Genomic DNA, 5694 nt, shown 5'->3' with positions numbered 1-5694 from the left:
AAGTAATCCATACATACAAAGAAAACAAAACAAATAAGATCAGAAATTAAGTTATGTGTTATCAAATGGAATGACACAGGGGAAAAGTATTGAACACATGAAGAAAGGGAGGTGCAAAAAGGCATGGAAAGCCAAGACACCAGCTGAAATCTATCAGTAATTAGAAAGCAATCCTGCCACTTGTCAGTGGAAATTAATATTAGTTGGTTCAGTCCCAACACCTACAGTACCAGGATGATGAAGATAAAACAGGGGTGGACATTTCAGCAAGACAATGATCCCAAACACAGCCAAGGAAACTCTCAATTGGTTTCAGAGAAAGAAAATAAATCTGCTAGAATGGTCCAGCCAGTCACCTGACTTGAATCCAATAGAAAATAGAACTAAAGATCAGAATTAATAGAAATGAATTCTAGAATCATAGAATCATATGAAGAAGAGGCCCACAGAACCTTCGAGCTTTGAAGACTCTGTGGAAGAATGGGCCAAAATCACACCTGAGCAATGCATGCCACTAGTTTCACCATACAGGAGGCGTTTTTGAAGCTGTCATTACCAACAAAGGCTTTTGCATGAAGTAGTAAATAAATTTCAGTAGTTCAATACTTTTTCCCTGTGTCATTCCATTTTATTGCACATTACTTAATTTCTATTTGTTTTGTTTTCTTTGTATGTATGGATTACTTTGGTTGTTACCAACATCTGGTAAAAATGTCATATCAACAGCACCTTTAGAAATATATTTACTGAGAAAAATAGTGAAATATGTTCAATACTTATTTTACTCGCTGTAAATTGGTCTCTTCATTAGAAATTAGCCTACTGATTGCCTCCATTGATGGACACAGTTTTTTTAATAATATTAAAAATATCTGTATGACAGTATATTCTGCAGTTCTTCCCTGCTGTACCGAATATCTATACTTTTCAAAGTATCATATCGAAGTTAGAAATTCAAGTATTGTGACAAAATTAATTATGTAGGGTGCCACAAATTTGTTAAAATTTCCAAAGGGTGCCGCGACTAAAAAAAAGTTTGGAAACACTGACTGAACACTGTCATTGTGAAGAAACATATATAGATATTTAATCATATAGGCCTAATTATATGCTGCCGTGCCTTCCTAGGACACGTGCATTTAGAGCGATCATATGAACGGTTTGGTCAGCATGGTCTGTGGCAGACTTTTCTTCGTGTCAGGGCAGCAATTCAATGAACAAAAAATAAATAGTAAGTTATTTAAATTGTAAAGACAATATTGTCTTTTTTGCTCTATTTCACTAAAGAAAATGATTCAAAACAAAGCTATGCTGAGTGTCTCTGCAGCAGCACATGTAGTGTCATCAGCAGCTGCTTTGAGGGATCACACTCAGTCTTGAGTTTTGATGCCAGAAGATACACTTTATTACATCAAGAATAAAGTGGAGAAGTTCTCTGCAGAAAACATCTCCTCTACAATATGGCACAGGCATGGGTCGACCCGTAAGCATTTCATGCAGTGTTAAGTGCGTGTTCCTGTTAGTTTGCATGCGATAGCTCATTAGTGCGAGAGGTATTGCATCAATCCAATTAAGTTTAGTACTTTCACATATTTTGTTAATTTTGGCCTTGATAGTTCCATTAACCCTTTCGACGCACCCTTGTGCCTGTTTTTTCCTTAATTGTTGCAATACTTTTGTTTTACAGTTTTTTGTATGAGTTTTTTGTTCATTATCTGAACTTATTTCTGATGGTATTCCAAATCTAGGAATTACTTCTCTTGTTAGAAATTTAATTACTGTTCCTGCTCCCAGATCTGCTGATGGTACTGCCTCCACCCACCTGCTAAATCTGTCTATGATCACAAGCATGTATCTTTTGCCTTGTACTCGCTTTATCATATCCACATAGTCCATTACCAAATGCTTAAAGGGCCCTTCTGGTACTGGAATATGGCCTATTGGTGTCGCTATCCCTTTCCTCACATTGTATTGGGCACAAACTTCACATGTGGACAAAAATTCATCCACCATTGCATATAAATAAGGCTAAGCCCCGGATATCTACTCACCCTAGAACCGCCCCTGGTGACTGATATTACCACAATAAAACAGCTGAATTTAAAGGGGTCATATGATGCTTTTTTAAAGATCATTATTCTGTGTATTTGGTGTAACAGAATATGTTGACATGCTTTAATGTTCAAAAAACACATTATTTTTCAAATACTGTACATTATTGTAGGTCCTCTATGCCCTGCCTCTCTCAAACGTTTCGTTTTCTACAAAGTCCCTCCTTCCGACAAGCGCAGTCTGCTCTGATTGGCCAGCTGACCCAGTGCATTGTGATTGGCCGAACACCGCAAGCACGCGTCGGAAATGTAACGCCCCTTTCCATAATTGTGAGCTTCATCTTTCAAAATAAATTCAAAGACAGTGCCCGAAAGGGGAACAGAGTCGCGTGACAGACACAGTGATGAAGCTGGCATGTGTTTGCAGTACACAAGCCACGGTTAAGACTCCACTGTGATGTGACCCCCCCCCCTCTCTCGCGCTCTCTCACTCACGCGCGCGCGCACACACACACGATGCGCAAAACTCCGCATTTGAACAGTCAATAGCAAATACTTAAACTAATAACAAAACAGTAGCTGATTCAGAAGTGCCAGATTGTCATAGCAAAGTCAGAATTACCTCCTCTCGTAGGTTCACAAAATGGTCATCCATAAAATGCATTGCTGTTCTGTTGTAAGTAATCTTAAAGATTCCTAAATGCATCTACTTTCGGAAGGCCAAATAAAGTGCTTTTGCTTTCTCCTAAAAACATACAGTGTCTCCCTGACATGGCTGTATCAACACTAACTGCGGTTACTGAAACCACGCCTTCTTTCTTTGAATGCACATTTGGGCCGCATTATGCTAACATTTCCACATAGTGAGGTAGATATGTGGGGGCATGTTAGAACGAGCCGTTTTAGGGGGGCGTGGCAGAGTCTTAACTTTGATAAAGAATATCTCTTTGGTTTTGAGACTTTAGTCTTTGCAACTTCAGGGATCTTATTTATGCACAATCAGCTTGTAACACTCCAAAGAGAAAGGAAAACTTAGTAAATGTTCTCACTTACGTTATTTGCGGCTTCCATCGTGACGTGAATAATAGCTAGTTAGTTTATCAGCGTATATATATTTTTTTCCGAGAGAGCCCCACAGCGGGTGGAACTAGTCATAAAGTTAGTGATAACAAGGCCCGCCCATTTAGAGGAAAGATATGATTGGTCAATTTTTCTGTCATTCGAAATTACTCCCCCATTGATTTACCCCTTATCTTGGCCCTCTGTATATCTGTAATTTCATAGCTGTAATTTCATGCGTCATAAAAAAAGCCCTTAAACTATGTAATCTTTTGAAGGTATTTTTTGATGATTAAGCCCCTTGCATTGTAGTTTTTTCCCCCTGTATTTATTTGTTTTTCTTTCTTACTTTTCCTGTTATGTTTATTTTGTTTATCCATGTATTTTTTGTTATGCTGCTATTTGGACTTCTTTGAATTGTATTAAGATTTTTCTTACTGTTATTTATTTGGTATTTATGTTCTTCAAGCAATAAAAAAAAAAAATTCATAGCTGGACCACGAATCACAGAGCAAACGCTAGGCGAAATATTGAGAAAATGTGTTAATAAGTCCATTCACTGAAACGCAGGTTTTTTTCCCACAGAAGTATTTATTTTATTTAGATGATGTTTGTCAAATTATGAGTTGCTTAAATAAAATTAGTAATAATATTTTTTTTATTAAAAATATCATATTTTAAAACATTTATTTAAAAATTGTAAATATAGTTTTTACAATAAGTTAGGCCCTGACAGTTCCCCACTGCATATACATATCTATGGTATTGTTGTTGCTGTTGTTTTACCATAGAAACCAATGCACATTCCGTAAAAATGAAAGAGCGCTTATGGACACACAAATCGGATATGAACAGTTGAAATACGCTGTGTGGACAGTCAGTTATTCAAATAAGATTCCATCCAGATATGCACAAAATCGGATTTGGGCTGACATTCTGAACAAGGCTTTAGTTGCATGCATCCTGTAACTGTTTAAACTGCCCTGTGAATCATCTTGTCACAGTTAACATCATCCACATTTCGTTTAATTTGATTTCCTACGGTATTGGAGAGAAATGAAGAGTCACATTACGGGTCTTTCATGCGAGAACTCTGCTCATGTGTTTGCATAATGATAATTTAAAAGTGAATGACCAAACGTATCATTGTAAGTTCACAGTGTTGCTGCAGACGAAATATAACGTGGATAACATAATATTTTTTCATCAGGTTAGACATTGATTATTTATCACTCAAATCCCTTTCTCTACCCGTGCGTCGGTTGCGCATATCCGCCATGTTTGTCGTTTTTAACACTTTTTATGCGTGTTTGTAGTTCTAATCAAATCCTGGTCCACCGCGCAATGTGTTGTGGGCAATATAAACCGTTAGAGTGCGCATCGATCTGCACTTCGAGTTTTTAATCTCAAGTAGTAGACCATCTGGGAATCTTTGGCATGCTGTTTTCAACATACAATGACTTGGAACATACTAATTCTAGTTTCGAATACTATTTAGGATGGATAGTATGCGATTGGAACGCAGCACAACATAGGAATTACGCAATATACGTCATTTCCCGTGCTAGTAGTAAACAGGAAGCGCACGGATACCGTAAGGAGACGTCAATTGAAAGGTACTTTTTTAATATAATAACATCGAATAATAGTTTCGTCTAGGAATTTAACCATATGAGATGTATAATTGTTTTTGCATGGGGGCAGAAAAGAAGCTATATTAGCTATCTATCGAACTTTATTTAGATCTTTAAAGCTATAAATTATGGTTGCATAGTGAATGGAGCGGCTAACAAGACAAACCTTGAGAAATTAGACGGAATACGACGTAGAATTTCAATAATCTAGATAGGAGCCATAAAAACACCCGAATAAATGTAATATTAGTTGAAGTTAATGATAATGTCGTTTGAATTGCTAAGAAATTAGCACTTGCATATTTGCTATGATTGCAAGTTGAAGCTATGCATTCTTCTGCAACATTCTCGAAAATTATTATATGAAAATTAACCATGGTTTTATTGTAGTAAAAGTGTAGTAACCATAGTTTTTGGCGTATTGATTACCACTTGTAAAACCACAGTTTTACTACAAATACCATGGTTAAACTATGGTTATTGTAGCAAAACCATGGTTAATTTGTTGTTACCATGGTCTAACTATAGTAACCATGATTTTTTGGTTTTATTTGTGGTAAAACCATGGTTCATTTTCGTAAGTATTTGCATTGAATATAGGTAAGATAATTGAAGTGATTGAAAATAGATTAAATTATTTGACAGTACTGTTTAACAATTTTTTGCTTTCTTTTCAAAATAATGTTAATGCCAATAGCAATGACATTCAGCAGCTCTTTAGATGTATAGCCTATGTATGTATGCATGCACATATATATATGTGTGTGTGTGTGTGTATATATATATATATATATATATATATATATATATATATATATATATTATATATATCTCTGAAAATTAGGAGACCACTCAAAATTTTTCATAAATCAACATCTCTACATGTATGGCAACCATTCCATTGCAGTGTTTGTTGATTTCCAACACAGGCACACCTCATTCTGCTTAAA

This window comes from Sinocyclocheilus grahami, unplaced genomic scaffold (assembly GCF_001515645.1).
Source record: "Sinocyclocheilus grahami isolate Dianchi unplaced genomic scaffold, SAMN03320097.WGS_v1.1 scaffold1661.1, whole genome shotgun sequence".
NCBI lineage: Eukaryota > Metazoa > Chordata > Actinopteri > Cypriniformes > Cyprinidae > Sinocyclocheilus > Sinocyclocheilus grahami.
This window is presented reverse-complemented; position numbering follows the sequence as displayed.